Source organism: Ambystoma mexicanum, chromosome 1p (assembly GCF_040938575.1).
Source record: "Ambystoma mexicanum isolate Mex_15411 chromosome 1p, UKY_AmexF1_1, whole genome shotgun sequence".
Lineage (NCBI taxonomy): Eukaryota > Metazoa > Chordata > Amphibia > Caudata > Ambystomatidae > Ambystoma > Ambystoma mexicanum.
In genome coordinates, this window is record NC_090921.1 from 471,202,499 (window position 1) to 471,225,326 (window position 22,828).

Here is a 22,828-nt window from a genome sequence, read left to right on the forward strand (position 1 = left end):
AATTTTTACATGTGTGCACCCCACATGCATTTGCCCATCATGCTTGCCAACACATACACCATCGATGTGTCTCACACATGAGAGGAATCACATGTGGCAGGTACACGTCCCTGTATATACGCATCCATACATGGCCCTACAAAGACATATGTGCAACCTGCACACTCCTGGCACACCACAACATGCACAGCGTCAAATCAGTACCCATGTACACTTACCGCTCGACTCCAGACGGGTCTTCCTCTCAAGGACCTGGACGTGGAGTGCTGGGCGTATACGTTCCAGGACCCTCATTTGGTTGTCGGTTAGGTGGACTCGGCACCCCTCGGCATCCACTGCCTTCAAGAGGCGCTGGGCCTTGTTGAGGGTCCTGGACCTGAAGTCCTCCCAGCGCTTCCGGACGTGTAGAACGTCACGGACTGCCACCCCCTCCTCGTTGATGGCATCATACTGCCCCAGGACTTGCTCCACCAGGATACCAACTTCACTGGCACTGAAGCTGGTAGCCCTCTGCCTCTCTGGCTGGGGGTTGCCAGTGGTGCCAGATGGTGTTGTGTCCGACATGGCAACCCCAGAGACAGGTGTGGGTGGGCCACTGGGTCCTGGGGCTGGGCTGTGGAGCGATGGTATCCCAGTCGGGAGTCTTCTGTTCCAGCAGGGGTGGTCACAGCAACTGCACCCCTGCAGATGGCTGACGTGCAGGCACCAAATAGCAGGGCACGTGGGCAGCAGGCAGGCAGCAGCAGATAGCAGGTGGGAGTGTGCTCAGGGCTCTGGGGGGTAGGAAAATGGCCTTTTGGGCAGGAGCGTTGTCTTCCGTGTGTTGTCACGTGGCCAGCTTGATACGGAGTGATTTGGCACGTGAAAAAAGTGCACGTCAGTGTGTAAATCGAGGAAAGGACCTAAGCGCGTAACCACATCTGTGACGTTATGCGCGCGGGTGTTTCCCACAACACGGGTGTATGTTTATTGTACATGTGAAAAAGTGCACGTCCGGGTGTCACTGCTTGTGATTGGAGGAAAGGCCCTTACCGGTTAGGCGCTTAAGTGACGTCGCACGTGTGGGCTGGCTTAAAATGTATGTGTAGGACGCCATTTTCTTGTACGTGCTTTTTGTGGACAGGGAGCGGGTGATGCTTGTACTTCTTGTCGGTTCACACGCGATTACTTCACAACGGTTCCAGTTCGTACTCCCTGTTTCCTCAGACTGTGTTCATTTCTTCTTTTGGCGGGGGTGTTGCCAACGCGCACACGCACGTCTTTTTCACGTTCTTATTCAAGGCAGACGGTGAGTCACGCACGTATTTACCAACTTTGGTTGCCCCTGTGTGTCGCGTACCCCTTTAGGGGCCATGGGTCCCTTTCCTCCTCCTGCCCTCTTCCTTCACTCCCCCCAACCTGTCCCATCTCTCTTTCCTCCCTCCCCTTCAGTTAATTGCTCTTTTCACTCCCTTTCCTCCTCCTGCCCTCTTCCTTCACTCCCCCCAACCTGTCCCATCTCCCTTTCCTCCCTCCCCTTCAGTTAATTGCTCTTTTCACTGTTTTGTAGTTTGATTGATTCACATTGTAATGCTTCTACAGTTTTATTGTTCATGTTTTATGTATTATGTTGCTCCATGTACAGCGCTTTGGCGTAAGGTGCTTTATAAATCAATAAAATACAAATACAAATTGTAGGCTCCGTGTAACACACGTATGCTTACTTTTGTGTTTCTGGGTGCCACAGCGTAGTGCGGGTTCATTTTTCCACGCACATGGTCTACCAGGGGTTGCGTGCACAATTACTTTTGTTTTTGGGGTGCCTGTGCGTTGCGTGACCCGTCATCTTCCCCCAGGGGTCTCAGACAGCCTTGCTAGAGCACTAGTGTACGAATTCCATCTAGTACCCTACCCCTTTCACCCCAATTGCCCAGGACAATTGTTTACTGCAACTCCCATACGCACAACAACATCAGTGCCATGGTTGGGAGGCGACCAAGCAGTAAGGGAGACAAAGGTGTCCGACCTCCAAAAGGTGGCCGCGGTAGGGGACGTGGCCAGGATGTGCAGGATGCCCCAAGAGGCCAGTGTGTGGAGGACCAATCAGGGCCACCTATGCCCCTCCCACCCAATGGTTGTGGGAAATGTAGCTGACACCATCCCAGCTCAGCCCTTGTTAAACGGGCCCATTTTGTCAACTGAACCGGCACAGGATGACTCCCAGGCTGACTTCCAGGTCACCAAGTCTAAGCCACGTGTGGCGGTGAAAGTTGCTGTCACCAGGCCACGTGGATCTGAGGCAGCAATGACATCTGCTGCCCCAAGTAGCCAGGGTGAGGAGGCTGCAGGGGCAGCTGCAGCTCAATCTACTTCAGCTCCGAGTCTACCAGCCAGGACATTGTCGGTCCAAGTCCATCACACCGACGTTGGTCAGGCCAACATCACCCTGCAGCCAATGCCTGCACCGAGACCTTTGGTCATTGTGCCTTTGCAAACTTCAAGTACCCAGTCCACCTGTGCTTCTGCCCCTACCAACCAGAGCGGTGTAAGCCACTCAGGATCCGCACCACCTTCCAAGAAGAAGAAGGGTGCTCTTGCACTACAGGCTGGGACCCCAGACACGGCTACACACTCTGGCACGTCAAGGAAGCCTAGCTTCAATGACGCCGAACTAGATGCACCTGTGGCCTATGTGTTGACACATAGCTGCGAAATGGTGGTGACTGCAGGGTGCAAGACTACGCCTGCTCAACGTAGGGCCCACTGGCAGACCAAAGCGGACCACATTAGTGCCCTTGGATTTGTGATTGCTACAAGCGGTGGAATGATCTGAAACGCAGAGCAAAGAACAAGCTGGCTTCCAATCATGCCGCTACTCTGGTGCCTGGCGGTGGGTCTCCACCAGAGGACGACCAACTCACTGAACATGAGTCTGTCGCTGGAACCTTCGTCACAGAGGAACAGATCCGAGGCGTGGGAGACCTACCAGATCTTGAAGCATTGTCCGGTGAGTGCCCATGCATGTGTGTGTGTAATCTATGTGTATGTTGCTTGGGTGATGTGTTCTGATTGAGTGCCAGGTGAGGGTGTGTAGTCATGACTGACTGGTATGGGTCACCCATGTGCTTCCTCCAAACCATTCCCCGGACTTGGGTTTGGGTATGACAGTATCCCTTCTGTCCACAGTAGCCAATTTGCACCAGATTACTGCAGTTGCCCTTCAACTGTCATCTTGCAACAACATTGTTCATAATGTTTTCCTGTTCATTCAGCCTGATTGTTTCAATCCTTGCCATTTTTACGATGCATTTTCTGCCCTACTGCCACATATGTGACATGCTTCTGTCATAGATTACACCCCACAATGGCCCACATTTATTACCTTGTTATGGGAATGATTTAACCATTCAGGCTGATTGAGTAATGGCCTGCTCACATTCATTTTTGGGCCCTGTTTGAATGTAGAACATGACTGTTGTCTTCTGTCATGTTGAAGTGACCAACCATTGATGTATCCATCTGCCTGCCATCACTGTATAATTGAACACTGGATGTGTTGCAGTGTGTGGCACATGCGTATTTTGTCACACTATTTTGCATGTTTCATCTCATCATGTCCATCTCACATGGATGGGTGACAGTACTCATTCACTAACATATGGCTGTAGTTGTCAAATGTACCATGGCTATGCTACGTGACATCTGTGTGATGGCATGTGTCATGTATGTGTATTGGACATGCCACTCAAAGGCTAATGTGTGCTGCCTTTGCAATCCAGCATGCTGCACATGTGTTGCTTTTCCATCTTGGAGTCCTCAGTGTGTGCTTTTTGCCTCCCCTTCCAACTCATTGACAGTGCATGCATGCCAGAGTTATATTCATGTGGGACATGTGCAATTTATGTACTGGATCTCTGTCTCATCAGGCCTATGTGTGTGCTATGGTGCTCATGCCTGTTTCCATTTGTTGTCTGTCATGTTTTTGCAGGTGATGAGGCACTTGATGCTGTTGAGGAGGAGGGGATGGTGCCGACCCAGGAGGGATCTCAGCCACAACCGGGCGCCAGTGGAGGACGTGGGGTGGTGGTGGGTGAAAACCTATTCCTCCTGTCAGGGATGCTGCTCTGTCCAACCCACCTGCACCAGTGGTAGACCCCTCTATGGGGCTGTCAGTGTTGGAAAGTCCGCCTGTGGCGGTTACGGATGCAGGGTCACACTCCACAATGTTTGCTCCTGTTCCTGGGCCAGCAGATCAAAGGAGGAATGCAGTCCTGCAGCCTCAGGCAGTGCCATCACAGCAAGGTGCAGATCGTCTTGCCCCAAACAGGTGTGGTGCCCGTCAACGCGGTGGCCGTGGCCCACCAGGCAATACAGTGTGGGAGACCTCCATGTACAGTATTGCAGCAAAACAGGGAGCATCGTGTGAAATGATGGCTCAGGCAATGGATAGGGTGGCCACTTCCATTCTCCCCCCTGAAAGGCAGATGGAGCTCCAGCAGCAGGCAACAGACTCCATTTGCCACTCACACAGGGAGGACATGTTGGCATCCAACAGGGACCGACGGGCTGGACTGGAGGCTCTGCATGAAGCCATTTCTGTAGAGTCACAGGCCCACAGGGAAGCCCTGAGGTTAGAACACAGGTTCCTCAGAGATACTCTGAGTGAACTTGAGGCTTCCCGGAATTTTGGGTCAGAACAGCAGCTGGAGCAGCTCACACGTTCACTCTCAGCTGAGCTCCAGGCAACGCGTGCGGAGATCCGGGCATCAGGCGAGGCCATGCATGCATAAATACAGGCAACCCGTGAGGTGCTGCATGGGGATCTCCGTACCCTTATGCTGCAGAACCAAACCTTCCAGACCTGCATGCTTGCTGCCATGGAGGACCATACCAGGGCTTTGTGTGGGCTGCCTCCCATATCACGGCCACCTCCTGATGTAGCAGCAGAGGGTGAAGAGAGCGATGGCCGTTCTCCCACTGTAGCGTAGCCGTGCAGGCCATGAGCCCATTTTTTCTTCCAGCTTCCATGCATGTGGGTGTTGGGATGCACCCTGTACCTCGTGCCTCCTGGGTGGCTCCCCCTTTCCCCGGTCCACACATGGGCATTTTTGATTTAGATTTATTTTTCCAATTATTTTTTTTACAGTGTGTTGCTTTGTGTGGCTCCCGTGGGCATCCACTGTGTATTCCAGCTGGGCACATGCAGACTTGTCCTGTCTTTGGGTTAGATGCTTGGTTTCCTGACACACACACGCCTCCTGCTTCCCCTTTCCATGGGCTTGCAAAGGGTGTGACCAAGTAACAGTAACTTACACAGTGTCATTGGGCTCCCATGAGTTGTGTGGGCAGTCTGTAGTCAAAAGTGTGTGTACATCCCTAGTGGGGATTGTTGTTGGATTCTACAATGCATGGTGTATTGATATGTGCTTTTGCATCCATGTCTTTCTCCTTATTTACATGTAGGTTCTTCATGTCTTCACAAGGCCGTCTCCTTTGCAGATGCAGTTCATGTTGTATGCAGTACACTGACCCATTTGTCTGACAGCAACACTCTGCAGTTGGAAGGGGTCGATGTGCTGCCTTGGTCAGGTTGTGATACTTGCACTACTTTGATTTTTTCCTGTCTTATATTGCCACGCTTTCTTCCTGTGCTCATGTATTGTGTTGCTGGTAAGTATTTGTCCATGTGTGGTGTTTCTTATTGATTACTGAGAGCATATTGTCTGTGGACTGTTTACATTAGGAACATTGCAATTTGTGACACTTGTGTCATGTGTTGTGCATTCATTTAGTTGCTTTCACATTGCATGCCATGCCATGGTGTGTTGGGTAGCTGAGATGGGGAGGGGTTGGGTGACATGGCAGTATTTTGATGTGGTATTTTGCAAGGGGGTAATCTTTCCTGCTGCATGAATGTGTGTCTTTTTGTGACACAGCATTGGGTGACTTTGAGTAGGTAGGGATGCACACAATGTAACACTTCCAGGTGAACAATCTCAGGCTGGTATGGTTGTGACAGTTGACTGTCCCTTTTGCCATGATCATTGATTGTCAGCTGGTATGTGCCAGGGCTGTGTGCACTCCGCAAGGGTGTGATTGTAGGTGAAGTCATTTGCCACAAGCTGGGTACGGGCTGCCTCACCACGTGCCCTTTCACCTCCCATGCGCAGCAGGCGTGCATGTGGTTGGGGATGTGGGAGCACCACCATGTACACCGGCACGCCCCGGCGTGTTGTAACGTTGTGCAGGACACATGATGCCACTATGATCCTGCAGACTACTGGGGGCGCGTATAGCAGCTGCCCACCAGAGCGGTCAAGGGAGCGAAAGCATGACTTGAGCACTCCGAATGTGCGCTCCACTATGCCCCGGGTTGCAATATGGGCTGTGTTGTATCTTATCTCGGGTGGTGTGGTGAGAATTGGCATCATCATGTATGTGCTCAGAGGGTAGGCACTGTCCCCCGGGGAGGTGATAATGGTTCTCATTAGTGGGGTTTTCCCTTTTCTCCGTTTCTGATATGCATGCATGTGCAGAGGCATTTATACTCACCAATTAGCCATGTGTCGCCATGCCGGCCAGCTTCCAGGTCCCGGTTTAGGGGTGACATTCTAAAAATGAAACTATCATGGCTTGACCCTGGATAGTTGGCATATACTGAAGTTATTATTCCTTTGGCATCACATAGAACCTGCACGTTGATTGAATGCCAGTGTTTGCGGTTTCGATATATGTGCTCAGTGGCCCTGGGAGGACGTAGAGCCACATGGGTGCAATCAATGGCACCTAGCACTTGGGGAAGTGTGCCACCCCGTAAAAGTCCTGGAGCACGGCCTGCCTTTCTGCAGGTGTTCTGGGCATGTATATGTGCCTGCAGACTGAGGGGCGTGTAGTCATGATGGCCAACACCTGGTGTAGGCAGCGTGACTGCGTGGCCTGTGACACCCCCCCCCACCCACCACTATGGCACTTGTTTGCTGAAATGACCCAGTAGCCAAGAAGTGCAGTACATTGAGCACCTTTTCCAAGGGGCTCAGTGTTTGGGAGCACAGGGTGGGTGATGTGAGGTCATCCTCCCACTCCCTGACCAGTTCTAGGATTATGTGTGGTGGAAAACTGTACCTCCCATAGACCTGGTCATCAGGCATCCCAAAAAGGCTGGTCCTGGGTAAGAAAATGCAGGGCCTGGCTATCCTCCTCCTCCTGCGGTGTCCCACGACCACTGCTACCAGGAACGGTATATTCATCGTAGCGTCTGAGCTTGTTTGTTGTTTGCGTGCACTTTTATACTGCGCGGGCCCGCGTACGCCTGCTTCCTGCTGGCGTACGTGTTTCCGGATTAGCGCGTCTTTTTTGGCGCATGCCTTTCCCCTGTTCGATTCCATGAATACGTGTTGTTGGCGCACATGTGCAGGCATTTACCTCCTGTACTTCACCCGTAACGCCCACATTTTCGCGTGTTGTTCCCCATTCCGCTATTACGCCCCCTGTTCTGCCCACTTTTGTTGTGTGCGCTGTGCTGTGTGCGCTTTGCCTGTGCGCGTAGCGCACGCCGTTTAATGACGTGCGCCCGCATTCACCAACCACGATTTTAGCGCACATCCCAGGATTTACATGCGCACTTAATTCCATGGATCGTTGTGCGTGGCTTTGGCGCGCGTGCGCTGCGATTTTTGCATTTCCGCTGCATTTTTCCCGCTTGCACTCCCCTTATCGGCGCACATTTATTCCATGAATCAGCCCATTAATATCAATTCCACTTTAAACCACTTCCATGGCACTGGCGATGAGTTACTTCACTATGCGAATAATAGTTTTGACCAGTGTTGCTGAGTAAATATTCTTTAAAATGCACAATTTGCCTCCCATTTTATTAAAAAACTCCCCACTTGGGAACTATACAACCATGGTCAGAAAAGGAATGAATTGCCGTTTACAACTATGGGCCACTTTTTCATTGGTGCCGAGACAATTTTATGGCCCAGTCCGACCCGCACTTGTACAAGGGAGCAAACCGTACCATCCATCTGTGCACCTAAACTACCAACAGCAATGTTAGTCTACACTGATCTGAGCTCATACAGAGCAGACTGTTAAAGAATCATTAAAAGGAGCAATTACTCTAGCTAATGGTGAAAGAGCAGATCATCTGTGGGGAAATCCTGGTTTAAACCGAGGGATTGTCCTGCAACCTCATTTTTAAAACCTGCTGATTTCTGTTCGCCATAAGCAATGTTTTCTTTTACTTGAACCACACCCGGCACAGCTCCTGCAGCTCCCCTCTGAAAGCAGTTGGGTGGCTGCATCATGTGGGATAGTTTCAATGATAATTGGGGTATTTATTTATTCATGCAATGTTTGACGGCTGCCTGTATATTTATTTTTTTATGCAATGTTTGTCGGATACAAGTATCCGACAAACATTGCATAAATAAATGAATACTCTGGGTCCATGTATCCGGCAAACATTGCATAAATAAACTGGGTTGTGGCTGAGGACTGTAACTTCCTCTGGTCACCCTGTGCACCCTGCACGGGGTCACCAGAGGAAGTTACAGTTTGCTTTTCCTGCAGCTGTGACCTGTATCAAAGTCCTGCTGTGTACTCCTAGGGGGGGTGGAGTCATCGGCGCGCTCATGGCAGCAATAAGCTTCCCCACCCCCCTACTCTGTGCCACTGCGGGCGCTTTCTTTTCTTTCTTTTTTTCCCAAGTAACCCAGCTCAGAGCATGGGTTTGGGGTTTGCGGCGGCTGACTGGCCGGATCCCGCGATCTGGCTCCTCATCTGGTGCCGGATCTCGGATCCGACGAGAGCCGCCCCAATGACCAGTGCTGCCGTTATCTGCACAACACAGCTTTCACTGTTATAACAGCAATGAGCTCACTACGACAGCGTGCAGTTCCCTTGGTATGATTTCTGTAACTTTACTGCCTTTACGAGGTGAGGGGTTATGAACATTGCAGGGAGATGTGCCTGACTTTACCGCTCAGTGCTGCCAGGCAGTGCATTGAGCTGTACCGGATAGAGTCTGTACGACAAGATGTCTCCCCCCCATATTTCTTTATTTCTGTATAGGACCAACTTCCTTAATTTCCCTGCGACTTCCTTGATTTACCTGCGTTGTCTCACTGGCTAGGTGCCTGCATGTGGCCTTTGCTAGTATACAGTGAAAATGCAAACTCCTATGTAGTATTGCCAGCAAGATAACCATGAGTATTTAGCCCTAGAAAATAGCCATACTGTAGGCAGAGGTCTTCAATCTGTGGGGCGTGTGATCCAGGACAGCGAGAAAAGAGAAAATACATGATCAGTCAGTGCAACGTTATGAGGGTGCGGGAAATAAATGCAGCCTGGACGTGCTCTTTCCTGAATTTGGATTGCGTGTCCACGCTGCGTTGTTGATTCCTGCTGGTGACGCCAGCGTCTTATTGCCTGGTAAGGGATGCTGCTTCTCGGCTCAGATCGCCACACCACAGTTGGACGGAGTGCCGGGAAGCAAGCATTTGATGCCTTTGTCGGTCCCTCTGCTTCCCTCTCCCCCTTTGGACCCATGAAGACGAACGCGTGGGCAAAGGTGAGCAGGGCGGCTGGATCAATGCAATGCTGGTTCCCCCTGGACCCCTTTCCTTCTGTGCCCCCACCTTGCTTGACCATAGGCGAGTGGCGACGGAAGCACGCATTGCAAGTGTTGTATGATATCCAGCTCCCCTACAGCAGATTGCTGGGCTCTCCAGCAATTTGCCGTGGGGTAGCCAGATATCGTACAGCACCGGCCCCCCCTGCTTTGGCTGTCCCTCTGCCTCGTCACCCCTCTGGTCCATGGGACAGCGCTGGCCGGGTCCGAGATCCAGCATCAGATGTCTGGCTGGATCTCGGGACCTGGCCTGCCTCAGCCATGACCAGGCTTTATCAAGCCCCCCAGCTTTGCAGAGGGAAGCTGGGGGCTCGGTGACCTAATCTAAGCAGGGCTCCTTTCCCCAGCCGCCACTCGCGCATTTCCTGGCTCTGTTTGCTCATCCCGTTTTTTTTTCTGTCCTGAAAGGGACACCACGGAAATCAATGGGCTATGAACATCACTGTGGCGGGGAGGGTTGTGCTCACTGTTGAAAGCAGGCATTCTACATGCTGGACACATTATTGTTCAAATGTATGTTTTACACATTCAAAGGAAAAAAGTAATTTCCAAACTCAAAAACGCGCTGAAACTTGCGTTCACTAGTTTTCTTTGAGATGTGTTTTAAAAAAAAAAAAAAAAATTCTCTCTCTGAGCACCACACCAATACAATTTGTGTGCCCCTTGCTTTGTGTTTTATCACAGGTTATATTCATAAAGATGTTATGTTTACAAATAAATGCTTCCATTGCGCTGACTGCAGTTATTAGGAAATTAACCTGGGTTCATGGGTGCCAAACGGAGGCAGAAATACCCCAACCCATCCCTTGGCCAAACACATTTTATAGCACTTCTTTTTTTTATAAGTTATTGAAAAAAAGCCCTATTGATTAACAAGTTTTGCATATTTTTTTTTGTTTTTATTGTTTTGGTTAAATTCAACCTTAAACACAGTCTCAGCAATGGTCTGTCAACCTGCTGAGCTACCCTCAGAGCCATCTACTATAGAGCAAGTCTATGCATCCCATGATATACTAAAATCACTCTATTACCAACAGTACATTGGTTGCACCGCTGCCATAGAAGTGATTTAAAGTGGAATTCATGTATATCATCCTGCTGTGGGTGCCAGGCCTTTGCCTGCATGTGGCACCATATGTTGCAGAGAAGCCAGGGGCCCTTGTGTCTGGCATGGCAGCTGCAGCAGTCTGCAGCTACGTCCGCGCTGTCACTTAACTGCAATATAAGCTACATGGCTATTACTCGATGTTTCCGAAAGTTGGCTCGGTGAGTTAAGAACTACTGTGTCGTATTCTATATAAGATATGTAGATGAATGATTTTAATGCCAGCAGGCTAGACTTCACAACTGTTATGGGTAACCTATAACAAGCTGATGCTCTTTCTCTTGCTCGCTCTATTATTTTGTTTTGTCTCTGAGTATGAGTCACGTTTTCAGGTATGTGCTCTTGACTGCTCTCTCTACCAGCTGGGGTGGACTGGCCTATAGGGAACTTATGGAGATTTCCCGATTGGACCCTGCACCCTAGGTCCCTTTTGTGTGCGGCGGAGGATGTGTGCCGACTGGCAGGGTGTAGTGCGCACATATTGGTACGGTCAATCTGGTACGTTTATAATATTTTTGTATTGTACTTTTTCAATTGCAGGAACAAAAATTGGCTTAATCATCCCATCTTGGACACCAAAGTCCGCAGCAGCAATGGCACCATAAAAACATCTGTATTAGGTCTTTCCGATGGTAAGAATGTCTTTTTTTAAAACAACTGTATTTTGCTGTGGGTGATGGTGGGGTAATTTTAAAGTTATAGTAGAAGTCACAATCAGGGATTTCAAACCTTTTTTTGAGGTTGTTCCTTTCTCATGTCCAGTTTGGGGCGGTACTGAAAGTCACGTCTCATGTGGGAGTTGCATTTACAGTGCACTGTGTGCTCTCGCCTGGTTTCCCAGCGTTACATCCTGCTTACTAGCTGATGCCTAACACCCAAGAGCTGGTTTTAACCCCTGCTCATTTTTGAAGTCTCAGTTAGATCCTTGTATCCTTGACTAACTGTTTTCATTGCAGCAGCATCGCTCCAAGCGTCGGTGTGTCAACCTAACCACCTTTGTCCCAGCAAGAAAAATCCAGTGAAGCACTTGACCCAGTCACGCTGGCAAGTAAGGATTTCTTATTCCTATGTAATATTGGTTGAGTAGAAGTGCTGAAGGTTTATATCGGCCCTGTGCAATGTGCATCCAGGTGTGGTTTTCGCCGCCCTGTGGCCTAGTCCAGGACAACACTTCAACAAAAAATTCGAGCTAGAACTTCACGATCTGAACAGGGAGTCTTCTGAGACTTGTATCAATGTGGTGTTTTTTTTAATCCAAGCAGCATTTCTGACCCATTACTGCTGAGTTTGTTTTTCCCTCAAGCTGTTCACATGGTTTTGTTTTTCACCCACCCCTAGCCTTTTCACATGTTTAGTTTTAAATCTTATGTGGTGTTTATTTAAATCTTTTAAAACATTTTAAATTTTTGAAACCTTTAAATGGTCTTTAAAAAATAACGTGACATAAATTAACGTAGGGGTTTGCAATGTTTTCAGAGTCAGGCTCCTTTTTTAGATGGATCATTGGTACTAAGTGAAGAAAATATCTTTTTCACTGTACCGATTGGGGGGGGGTGTCGATTTAGAAAGACCGCTCCGTGACCACTCAGAGCGGTCTTTCTAAATCGAACGATCAAACTTGTCAAACCCCTGTCACACATGAGTGCGTGCAGGAGCTGACAGGCGCTGTGAGACCCAGCAGAGTCGTCACAGGAGGCAGAGGTGTGTTTTGGACTGTGTGTGCGCATGTGGGTAAGATGCGTGTGTTGGGGAGGGAAATTGGGGGTTCCGGGGTCCCCTCTGATTGACAAGTTAATGAGCGGGTGGGGAAGAAGGGGGGCAGTATGTGAATTCCACACTTTAAAGTCAATACAAAAACAGCCAGGAAAAAATCAGTCTTTTTTGTGTTTGGGCTTTAAAATGCAGAAATAACACATAGAACTGGATAGTTTCCTAGTGCCCAAAGATGGTAGGAATCTCAAACGAAAAGCGGAAGGAGCGGTGGAAACGGACACGAGCAATGCAAAAACACGGAAATATGTCTTATTTGCGTTTCGGGTTCACATGGATCACAGTTGCTGACAATTTAAGCTGCAGTGTGTGGTTTGTGGCGCTACGTTAGCAAGCCTGAAGCCAACACTTAAGGCGCATTTGGAAACAAAACTTTAGCAAAAAAGACCATGGATTTGTTTGTACGGCAGCTACAAGGCATACACAAGCAAAAGACAGTTAAAACGTGGCCTCAGTACCTGCAAATACTTTGGAAGTTTCTTACCACATTATCTGGGGGGGGGAGAAGCACTTTTCAGATGCTGAGAGTAATTCTGCCAACAATTCTCCCTGTCAACCGGGTAATGCTTAGTGACGGTGCAGCAGAGAAATGCTAAAGTATCTTTGTCTGACACCACAATTTTCCGCCGCATCACTGACCTGTCCTCTTCTATCAGTACAGAATTGATATCGTGCTTGAAATATTTTGTAAACCAGTTCAGGGCAGAGCAATTGCATCTATAGTCATTGACATTGTTAACTACTTCCTAAATTCCCACTGCCTAAAGTGGGAGGCGTGTGTTGGTATTTGCTTGGATGGTGCTCCTTCAATGTCTGGTGCTAGAACTGGGTTAAAAGCAAAAGTGTTGATAGTAGCTCCACATATATTGTGGACACACATACTGCGTGATCCCCAGGAAGCTTTGCCTGTGCGCAATATGGGGAATGGACTCTCAGAGGTGCTGACTTTTTTTGTAAAGATGGTGCATTTTATTAAGATGCACCGCACAAGAGTCCATCTGTTTGCCACATTATGTGCAGAAATGGGAGCTGAACATGATGCTTTGTTTCACACGGAGGTCAGGTTGCTCTCCAGGGGGAAAGGTTTTATATTGTGTTTAGGAACTCTGGAACAAAGAGAGACACTTTCTCCTGGGTTTAGACCAGACGAAAGAAGAGCCTCTGTGTGATTCACACTGGCTTGCATGGGCGTAATTTTAGGGGGGACAGGGGTGTTTGCCCCCCCCCAACTTTCATGGCACACCATTTTGTCCCCATTCATTTGGTTGGGGCACCTTTTCTTCAGATGTCATATCCCCCCCCTCCAAACATTTTCAACAAAACTGCTGGCTTGTACTGTTAGCTTACTATGGTGACCTCTTTGAAAAGCTACATTTTCTAAACCTCTCCCTGCAAGGCACAGTAAAGAAACCACATCATTGGCTATGAACGCAAAAATGTCAGCATTTAAGATGAAGTTGGAGCTTTGGAGGAGGAAGGTTAATGTCTGCATTCCGACACGTTTCATTATTAGCAGATGCTCTTGAGGAGGTGGAGTAGGATCTTTTCATGTGTTGCTGAACTAATGGGAAACCATCTCAGAACCACTCTCAAAAGTACTTTCCAGAGGACAGTTGTAGCATAAATGACTGAGTGGTTCAGCCTTTCCTATCGGACGTAGGGGCCCGCCCACCTCCCAATACACCTCCAGGAGGAACTAATGGAGCTTCAAAGTGACCGTCTACTGGAGAGTCAATTCAAAAAATTGTCCTTGGGTGGATTTTGGCAAAATGCTGTTTCCTCCTTTTATCCAAATGCAGTCAATGTACTGTTACCTTTCAGCACCTCGTACCTTTGCAAGATTGGATTTTCAACTTTTGCAGCCCTAAAGACTAAATAAAGCCAACCACAGGTTATTGCAAAAATTGAACCCAATAGTGATGGCTGGCTGCTGAAAGGCAGGCCCACCCTTCACACAAGCTCTCCAGTATGCCACTGTCCAACTTGCAAGTGACTGCATTGATAATAATCAAGTTTTTGTACTTAAGTGTGTCCTACGTTACTCTTTGAAATAAATATCCAACGCTACTTTTAGTCACATCCCCTGTAGCAAAAAATTCTGAATGCTGCGTTTACAAATATTTGCCCTCTAATTAATTTGAGTTATTGCAAGCAATGATTTTGAAAGAATGTTGTTTGGCACCCACACCTCCATTCTACACCAGATAAACATTTTGGAGTCCATGTGGATAGAGGGGCCCAAGCCAGGTACCTTTTTGTTAGGGAGGGCTTGGGGGGTCAAACAAGTTTGAAGACCACAAGACCACTGCCTGTAGAGTGACTATCTTGTCATCAAGAAAATGTTATTAAAAAAAAAAGGCAAAAAACCTAATTGCTATCTTGCTGGCACAGCTATATGTTAACATATATTTTGATTGCTAGTTTGGATGAGCACTTATCCTCCCTGGTCCCTAGGGGACAGTGCACATGTGGGCTTAAACGGCAGAAGCTAAATGTACTAAACGTACATTTGCAAAATCCCTGGTTGCTTTAAAGTGGTCCATTATACACGTGCTTGCTATGCCCTTGTGTGCGACGTTGCTACGTGTCCGGTACGGTGCATATACAACTCGTACACATGACCGCACCTTCAGTGGGTAGGAGCGAAATCATTCCGGTGCTTTACTGGGAAGGAAAGAGTTGCACAGACCCAGCGATACTCAAGATTTGACTCTTGTCGTCTGCTTAAGAACATTGCACTGTCACATAGCCCCTGTGAGAATGTGTCTCTTGTATATAGAGGGCACAATGCTTGTAATTATCAGTAAGTTGCCCAGATAGCTGCATGCCAGTGCACAGACACCCGCTGGCATAGATTTCCCTTGTGTGGAGATTGTTGATGTGTGGCTTGTGCGAAGCGTGTGTGACTTTCGCAGCATCTTTAATATTGCTTAATTCTGAAGCAGGGTGCCAAGTGGCAATGTTTTGTTTGGCTAGCATGAAGTCTGACTACGTTTTGAAGTGTGCGGCAGACTGTTTGAGCCATAGTCTCAGGCTGGCGATGGTGGAAACGCCCTGTTGAATGAGTTATTTGATTCCTGCATTCCTCCTTCTGGTGGCACATGGTGCTTAGGGCTTAGATTTGCTGTTGTGATTCGGGGCACAGAGAATGGTTGCAGATATTGGCCATCCAAGCTCTCATGAAGAAGGGAGAGAAAGACTCCTCTAACCAACAGTGGACAGATGCCCCCCCATCTATTTATTTCTCTTAGCAATGCTTGCAACCTGATCATTGCTTTCACTTAAGCCATTGAACACCAGCCAACTAAAAAAAAAGTGTCATCCATTAATTGTCCAGCAAATGAATTTGCATTAAAGGAGAGTTTCAACGGCCTTGGCACTGGGGGGGGGGACCATGGCAGTTAAAAGGTTCAGGCAGTGGTCTTCAAGCCTTTTTATGCAGAGCCTCCCCCTGAGTAAAATAATTTCTGCCCCCCGCCACAAATTCTGATATTTTCTATTAAAAAGTCACCATAATCCTTCAAGCCTCCACCAACTGGCATCCTTTGGGCCCCCTCTGCCATAAAACGCCCTAGATGTTCAGCATACGGATGCCCCCTTTTCATGGGTGGGGCAACTCCTTCCCAGTTCCACACAATGACTGTTATACGGATCAGGCTGATTGCTTTCAAACCATTGCCAAGTAGGGGATAAATGCTCCTACTGGCTGCCCCTCTCTGGCTTTAATGCTGTTTCTGCTCCAATGCCCCCACAATGTTCCACACAAATAGTCCATGCCTTCCTCAGATAGGTGCACCCGACCCTCTACGTAATAGGTTATCTACGTGTATCCAGCTGTTCTGCTGGATAGATGTGTGAGAAACCATGTCTCTGCAAAGTTTACCCATGGCTTGGTTTACTTTTTTGCAGGATTTCTCCACTGCTATGAGCACTGCACTAGTTCAGCTGTAGTGCATAATTTATTGCACATTAGCAATGCTTATGGGGGTCGGGGAGGTCTTGTGACCCTTCTGGAGGATAGTGCCTGGCTCATATTAGCAAAGGCCTTCCTGCTAAGGTGTAATATTTACTTTTTGTTCTCCCAGTAAAGATCACTTTGGTCATGGGTTCTGTCGCTGCATACCATCCTATTTCCTGTACATGTTGCTGTCTGCAAGGTGGGGCTCTCTATGGTTGATATTTACATTTAAGGAACTGAAACATGTGTTTGAATTTTAAAGGACATACACAAAATGACTGCAGCATTTTAGGTACAAGAGCTCTGCAGTTAAGAACGTATTGCCTCTCAAGAACACACACCTCTAAATTTGCGAACCGATGCAACTAGTTAAAGCCACAATGGGTGGAAGTCCTGGAGGAAGTTAACCAAGCACCAAGAGACACTCCACTCATAAATAGGGACACATCAGGCAGGAACATCCATAGCAAGCCCACTATAAATTAATGGTTTTGGGTACAGACCTGGTTCACAAATACTTGGCACATACTAAATTTACATACATATTTTATTTCTTCTTTTAGACAATAACTCAAATCATCATGACACTCTTTGATCCAGACAATTCTCTGTGCATTTGAAAGGATGGGGAATTCGAGCCTTTGCAATTCCTGGTGAAGTTAATTGGAAATTGCTGATAGAGGGTATCGATGAAAGTAGAAGAGAAATACGTGAAGAAAAGGATTTCAAGGAGTCATGCTTTTCTAGTTAGGTAAGCAATGTGTTTTTTGTTCTTGTTCATCTATTTGATGTTTGGGGGAGGAGGGTACATCTGACATCCCTATGTGGAGTCGTTCCCCTTTTTCACACATACAGATGAATGCTACACAATGCCCACCTCATTTACAGCATCTCTTTCCTCTAGACTACTATAGATGGTCTACTGATTTCTCTTATGTGTTGGCGAAGCGCTATGGGTTGAACGCCCTCGGGGACCGTAGTCCAGGTCAGAGTATGCATGCAGCTAGGACAGAGAATGGATTGCTATTGGCGAATCGCACTCTACCTCCTTAAAGTTAGGTATACAGTCTTTTAGAATGAAAGTAAAATAATATCATCAGGATATTCATCTGTAGGTGAATTTATTCCCATAAAGTCAGCCGACGATGTTTCGACCTTAGCCGTCTTCAAGGCCTTGAAATCGAACACTTTGGTATGGTGACCAGGTTTGGAAGTTGATTGTGAAAATATCTTGAAACAATGTTCTGATAGTACTTAATGATTAAAGGGTTGAGTCCCGAGAGACCTGTCAAAGGCTGGCGCGTTGTGCTAAATGTCTTTAGTTGTGCTTGGACATCCTGGATTGGTTCCCCAAATCGAAATTCCTAAACTATCTTTTTTGATTTTTTTACACCTTAGATGCAATCCTGAAAATGTAGTCCACGGGTTGGGGAACTAATCGTGGATGTTCAAAGTAGAGCACGATTCGCAAATACCAATTCGTTCTCTGTCCGATTCATTTAAGGTCTTTATGCGTAGATCTTGTGGAATTGGTGATGCAGCTCGCCACTATTTATAAATTATAGTGGTCACGGCGCACTCTCAACGGTATGTACCCATACACATTGTTATGTGTGCAGCTACACTGAGTTGTGGGTAGCTGCATGGGGAGGGAGGGAACGTGTCAAGGAGAGCCAGAATAAGCAAAACTCCAAGGGGGGCGGATAGGGTCACGCTTAAGGGGAGTCACCCCAGTGTACAGCTCAGGCAAAATGTTTGTTGTATTGGTAGTCACATTATGAAGTTTCAACTTGCCTTTTTCATACCCGCAGCCAAGAAACAGTATTAAGACACAGGAAACATTTGATGAAATAACAAAAAGCTATAATTGAGGCATTAAAAAGAAAGGTAGAGGAGAAAAAGCAGCTACTGGTGGAATCTGGAAAAAGAAGATGCAGTGAAAAAAACAAGAGAATTATATTGTAAAAGCTGATGGGTGAAAACTGACTATTCCAAAATGTATTAATGGCTGTTCACAAAAGCTGGAAAACCTTTTTGGCAGGGATGGCTAGTATTCTTCATTCCTTCCTCAGAACCTGCCTATTACTTCACCTGGACAATTGATAGACACAGAATTAAATCGGCAGATGTCTGTGTAATGTTTCAGTTCCCAGAGATGTAGCTGTGCAACAAATGCAAAATATTGGACTATAAAGTAATCGTCAATTGTCTGCTACAAATGTTTTGTTGGACAGATCTAATTTGACAAGCTCAACTCTATCACCACGTCTTCTTAACAGTGTGTTCTTGTTACAGTATGACGGTCATGCCTGTTTGGACCATGAAGTGACACCTACACGTTACCACACACCTGTTCAATCTTTCAGATTACGGTTTTTACAAAAAATGGAATTTGAACATCCCCACAACCGAGTTTGGTTGCTACGTCAGCCACTGCTGCTAATCTACAATGAAATTGTAGCTCACATGCTGCTCTGTGAAACTGAAAATACAAGTGATCTTGTGTGTAGAACTATTATAGTTTATCTGGTGAATTTGTAGGTTGGTGCCAACTTGTAAATGGTACATGTTTTTGTGCTATTGGATTTCTGTTGGGTGTCAGCTAATGTTTTCTTGGGTGTGGTGAATGGTCGAACTAATTGCTAGCTGCTCATAGTGATATTGGGTGAAGTGATCGACAGTCTTGTCATGCAGGTAGACCTTCTGTTTAGGTCACTGAAAGTGTTTATTTTAGTTCAGTGATTTTTAATTGTGGGAGTTTATTGGGTGTGATGCCATGTTAGCTAGAGGTGAGAAATGAAATGAGGGAGTTTAGACGTTGGTTTGTGACGTGGGGTGGATTTGTAGTTTTGTATGCTAAATCAGCAAACCTTAGTTAATGACATTTGAGTGCTCTAGCAAAGATGGCAAGTAACAGCGGCAAATTCCATGTTTTCCAGTACACTATCCATAGGTCTAACCCTATAGTAATACCACCCATTTTACACACAAGGAATCAAAACCCTTTTCACGCAACATCCTCCTGATGTTGTCTGCAATAATCGTTCACAATTTCAAACCATCCTAAAGTTGTCACAGGGTCGTCCTGGAGTAATCCCCCACTTATCCTGAAGTTGTCATTGGGTCATCCCGGAGTAATCCCCAGCCATCCCTGAAGTCATCCTGGAGTAATCCACACCATCTTGAAGTTGTCATAGGGGTCATCCTGGAGTAATACAAGATCATCACTGGAAGTAATCAGAACTCCTCTTTGAGTAGTTTCTGTGATAACTCTAGAGTCATCTCATTTGAATATTTCAGCCTATACACATACTTAAGGATGGTTTCGGATGATCTCCCTGAACTAGCCATGGATGACTCTAGGATGGAGTCACCTGATGACTCAAGATTGATTCCAGGAAGATCTTCCTTTTTGACTTGGGTGTCCCCAATCTGAAGCTGTCGTACAGTTTATGACCGCAAAGCGACTGAAGTTCTAAGCCATGGGGTACAGGGGCTGTGCTGCTGAAAACTACTTCACATTTTCTTTGTTTGCTCTGGCAGCAATTGTTTGATTGCACCATTAGCAGAGAAATCAGAGTCCTCACTGGCATGAAGTGGGGCATTTGCGCGTCACACTGAAATCCCCCACCTACTAGAACATGCCGTTAGTCCACTTTCCACCACAGAAAGGCTTGATTTTGCCTGCTGCAGGTTGCAAGAATTATTCTGTTTTAAGAAATGTACTTCACGTTGTAATTTAACAGACGTTTGAGTTATCAAAAACAGCACAGCCTGTTATTTCTCTTAAAGAAAACATTATAAAACAGCATCTTCATAGTTAAGGGACAACCACCCAACGCCCTCTTAACACACACTTTTTGCCGATTCTCAGCTCTATATCTATGCAAAATAAGAAAACGTCATTGCACGACACTTTTCTTGTTTTGCATGGAGCACAGAATCAGGCCCTCGATTTCCCTCCCCACTGTGATATTGACACCTCAGCACCCTTTGAACAGCGAACTAACGATCGTAACAGGCTCTTACTTCTTGCCAATAGCCATCCCTGCAGCACCCTTTAGGTTCAGCGACCCCCGTTGCACTGTTTCGTATTCTGACATTCTTCTGGTGCCTGGACCTGTGCTACCACCGTCCGTATCCTTCCTTGTTGACGAACGCTTCCGCTGTTACTTCAGCCCTGCAGGCTATAGAAACAGAAAAAACTCAACCCTTCTAGAAAGTTCTGTCGCCATCTTTAAACGGCTTGGGGTTTCATCAGCTACTTGCACATCAGCGCTCAATACTGCATAGATGCTACCTATTATTTATTTAAAAAACATAAACTCTAAAATATAAACTGTAGGAACAAAGATAGTAATTTAAAGTATTTATATGTTCAATAGCCAAACGCACAATAAAGAGAGAAAAAAAACAAATGTATATGAAAGTATGATATTATTTAAAGTATTGCTTCTAAAAAGTAACTCAATGTTTTTGGAAAAACTGTATTTTTTGATGATTGGAGAAGAAAATTAGCTGTTCTTAGAATTGTCCTTTTTGTTATTGTTAACATTTTAATCACCTGCACAAGAAGTGGTTGCGTTCAATTTATCAATACACTGTCAATTCAGCTGCTGTGTAATTTCCGAGGTAGGCTGACACCATGTGGCCAGTTTAAAGGTTACCTAAAAAATGTTGGGAGGCAGTTCTCTGCAGAATAAGTGGAGTCATCAGTCTGAGGCTATGCTTTTCACAATGAGGTAGACTCCATTGACTTTTATAAATAATGAGTAGAATTTACGCAGACAGTTTAATTAACAAATAAAACACTTAAAAACATGCTATAGTATTTATACAATTAAAAATGCCAATAGTGACAATGACTTTTAAGTGTTCTAGACTCAGATCACTGTACGAATACACATTCCAACATGCCTTATGGCATTCGGACGATGGGACTCCAGTGCTGACTTTTTCTTTGAATTCAGGTAAAACACCACTGAGGCCCAATTCTGAGCTTATGATAAAATTAGCAGGTGTACCCATGCATCGCGTGGTAATTCCTAGGGCTGAAGGGTGTAAGCTTGGACACGGTGTAAGGTGTAAGAACACGGCTTGCATTAATAAAATCTACTCCCTCATCCAAAATTGGATTGCTAACAATAGCCTTTGCCTCAATGGAGAAAAAACGGAGATCCTCATAGTGGACTCCTCAGCCAGACTCAGCAAACCCCACCCGACTGCACTTCCATAGTGATAAATGGCACCCCCATCACCATCTCCCACAAAGTCAAAACACTAGGAGTGCATCTTGACTCCAGTCTCACTATGAATAACCACATCAGCACTCTCGCCTCGTCCATGGCATATACCAAGGCATAAAATAAGCGGTATCGCAATTTGCGATATGATACTGCTGGTTTGCTGTTTAATTAAGCAATCATGTCGCACCAATTGCGATATGATTGCCACACAGATAATCATTAAATTAAGCGTGTGCCTAAATAAAATGTGTGCCTTTAAACTGTGCCTCTGCACAGCGTGCATGCAAAGCAGAAGGACCCGGGCTGGGCTAAATACATTGTATCCATGTTATGAGCCTAGCCCGGGAGCGGCGTCATCACGTGGAGAGACGTCAACAGGACAAGGCTATCTGAGCCCCGCATTCAGCTTTGGCTTCTTCCTAGGTAAGGTGGAGTGCTGGGTTGGGGGAGCCCTTTTGCAAGTGAATGTGTGAGTAATCACAGCATGCACGCATAAGGCTTTCAAATCTTCATTCATTCTCGTGATTAAAGCGCCGCTTTAATCACAAGAATGAAAGAATATGTACGGCCTTCTGCAAGCTGGCTGTGTTATTACTGCGAGCGCTTGGTGTTAGCAAGTGGCTGCCAATAATATTTCACCTGTCCGTCAGGCGGGAGAAATATTATTTCCAGCCACTTTCTAACACCCAGGTCCTGCAGCAATAACACAGCGTGCTTGCAGAAGCCCTTTCAAAAGCGCTTCTGCAAGCGGGCTGTGTTATTACTGCGGGCGCTGGGTGTGAGCAAGTGGATGGCAATAATATTCCTCCCGCCCGTTCAGGCGGGAGAAATATTTCCAGCCACTTTCTAACACCCAGGTCCTGCAGCAATAACGCAGCCTGCTTGCAGAAGCCCTTTCAAAAGCGCTTCTACAAGCGGGCTGTGTTATTACTGCAGGCGCTGGGTGTGAGGAAGTGGATGGCAATAATATTTCTCCCGCTCGTTCAGGTGGGGGAAGTATAATTTCTAGCCACTTTCTAACACCGAGGTCCTGCAGCAATAACGCAGCCTGCTTGCATAAGCAATCTCAAAAGCGCTTCTGCAAGCGGCCTGTGTTATTACTGTGGGCGCTGGGTGTGAGCAAGTGGATGGCAATA

General features: G+C 46.8%; 1 long non-coding RNA gene across 1 annotated transcript; it reads left to right on the forward strand.

The window, feature by feature from the left end:
• The first annotated feature begins 11,679 nt into the window (after window positions 1-11,679).
• Window positions 11,680-20,743, forward strand: LOC138573286 (uncharacterized). The gene is made up of 3 exons (XR_011303919.1): window positions 11,680-11,766; window positions 17,010-17,197; window positions 18,258-20,743. It is a non-coding gene; the product is annotated as an uncharacterized lncRNA (long non-coding RNA).
• The last annotated feature ends 2,085 nt before the right edge of the window (window positions 20,744-22,828 follow it).